This window comes from Theobroma umbraticum, unplaced genomic scaffold (genome assembly GCF_002168275.2).
Source record: "Theobroma umbraticum cultivar Fairchild unplaced genomic scaffold, ASM216827v3 scaffold_12.1, whole genome shotgun sequence".
Lineage (NCBI taxonomy): Eukaryota > Viridiplantae > Streptophyta > Magnoliopsida > Malvales > Malvaceae > Theobroma > Theobroma umbraticum.
Window position 1 is genome coordinate 4896533 of NW_018397269.1, and position 3020 is coordinate 4899552.

Consider the following 3020-nt stretch of genomic DNA (forward strand, 5'->3'; position numbering starts at 1 on the left):
ATAGTAACTTGTTATTACCCATTGAACTTTTATTGTTAGTTTTGCTAACTCAAAATTAGGTTTCCATTACTAGTGCTTTTGAGTCAAGGGTTTTAGTCCTATTTCACTAAAAGTTGACTTAATAGCATTTCTTGGTAAAGCTTTGGTAAGTGGATTAGTCAAATTCTTACAAGATTTAACATAAACTATTGTTACAATGCCAATTGAGATTAATTCTCTTGTGTAGGCATGTCGTAGACTTATGTGTCTAGACTTTCCATTATAGATTTTATTATGGACTACACATATTGTAGCCTCTTCGTCACAATATATAGAAATGGCTGGCATCAGTTGTGGTCACAACTTTATATCTAATAACAAATTTTTCAGCCATTCCGCTTCTTTTCGAGCAACTGCTAATGCTAAAAATTCATATATCATTATGGAATGCATAATACAAGTCTACTTCTTAAATGCCTAACTAATAGCACCACCTTCTAAGGTAAAAATCCATCATGATGTGGATTTATTGCCATCAATACTAGTTATCCAACTAGCATCAGAAAATCCTTCTAAAGAACTAGGAAAACCACTGTAACAAATTTCAAAATCTTTTGTTTTCTTTAAATATTGAAGTACTCTAATAATAGCCTTCCAATTACTTTTGCCAAGTTTATTTGTAAACCTAGAAAGTTTGCAAACTGCAAAGGCTATATCTAGTCTAGTACAATGTGCAATGTATATTATACTACCTATGACACTTGCATATTCTAATCGTGCCATAACTCTTTTACAATTCTTAGTCAATTTTATACTCGAACCATAAAGAGTATTAAACTCTTTGATTTCCAAATGACTATATTTGTGAAGAATTTTTTCTATGTAATGTGATTGATTCAATGAAATCACATTTTGATATCTTTTGACTTTAATTCCCAAGATTGTGTCAATTTCATTGAGATATTTCATTTTGAAAATTGAAGTCAAAATTTTTTGGTTTCAACAATTCCAAGCATATTTGTACTAAAGATCAACAAATCATCTACATAAGACATATAATTACACCATAGTCTTTTGTAAATTTAGAGCAAAATACACTTATCTGCATTATTGTGAACAAATACATCTGAAAGGAAGATACTCTCAAACTTTTCATGCCATTGCTTAGGAGCTTGTTTTAGTCCATAAAGAGATTTAATTAGTTTACAAACCTTCCTTTCATTTCCAAAAAGTATAAAACTTTCAAGTTGTTCCATATATATATTTCTTCATTAAGATCTCCATTTAAGAAGTAGTTTTAGCATCCATTTGATGAACATGTAATTTTTGAATAAACACCTAAGCCAAAAGTGTTCTTATGGATGTTATTCTTGCTACTAAAGCATAACGATCAAAAAAATCAATGCCTTCTTTTTGTGTGAAACCTTTAGCAACTAATCTAGCCTAAAAGGTTTGCACCGAACCATCTGGGTTATATTTTTTTCTAAATACCCATTTACAACCTATAGGTTTTGATCTAGGAGGAAGATCGACCAAAACCCATGTTCTGTTTGACAAGATTGAATCCATTTCATCATTTATTGTTTTTTTCCAAAAAGCTACATCCCTTGAAGACATAGCTTCTTTGAATGTCTTTGGATCACCTTAAACGTTTAAAAAAATATGTATCTTTTTATACACTTTGGTTTTACTTCCTTCCACAAGGAATGCTAATGGTTGTGAGTCAATGGAATTTGGATCTATGTGCTTTCTTTTTATGGCTCTTTGACTTTGTTTAGGCTCAATTTGAGTATCATCCCTTTTTCTTTTATTAGATGTATCATGAGAAGTCATATCACTTCGGTCACAACTTGGAATTAAGATATTTTGTTCACAATCAAATTTATTATCAAAGTTATACAGAAATTTATTTTCAATAAACTCAACATGTATAGACTCGACAATAACATTTAATTGTAAATCTAAAATTCTATATGCATTAGAATGTTAAGCATAGCCAACAAAAATGCCATTCATTGCTCTAGGTCTAAGCTTTGTTCTCTGTGGTTCAGGAACTTTATAAAAGGCTAGGCACCCCCACACTTTAAGATATTTCAAGTTTTGTTTTCATCCATTCCAAAGTTCATAAGGTAAGACCTTAATACTCTTGGAAGAACTCTATTCAGTATATGACATGCTATTAATAAGGTTTCACTCCATAAATCGTGCAATAGATGTGCATTCAATAACATAGTATTTGTCATATCAACCAAAGTTCTATTTTTACTTTCAACCAATCCATTTTGTTGTCGTGAATGAGAAGCACTTTTTTGATGTATCGGACCATTTTCTTCATGAAAATTATCAAATTTTGTAGAAAAATATTCTTCATCCTCTATCATTTCTTAGAATTTTGATTTTCCTACCTTTTTGGTTTTCCAAAATAGATTTATATTCTTTAAATTTCTGAAAAGCTTCATCTTTTGTTTTAATTACATAAGTGAACCTAGAATAATCATCTATGAAAGTTATAAAATATCTCTTTCCTTCTCTAGTTAATTTTCCATTTAATTCTCATATATCAAAATGCACGATATTTAGTAATTGTGAGTTTTTTTCTACACTACGAAAAGGTTTCTTTATCATTTTTGCTTGTATGCTTATTTCACATATTTTTAAGTGCTAATGTTTGCATGCAATATAACCATATTTAGACATAAATTTCATGGAACCAAAATTTAAATGTCGTAATCTAGCATGCCATAATAAAGAATTAGACTCAACAGTATATGTAAAAATTATATTTAATTCATCAATACTGAACTTGTACATGCCATTACAAAAGTATCTTTTTCCTATAAATAAGCCACCTTTGGATTATATTGAGTAAACTACATTATCAGATTCTATTACAATTTTTACAATATGTCAATTTAATGTCTCTATATTATGTTGAAATTAATGGATGAAATTGCTAGACAACAACTTTGACAAAGACAAAAGAATACTCTCTCTTATCTATTTTCTTGGTTTTGATTTGATTATTAAATCATATAGAATTA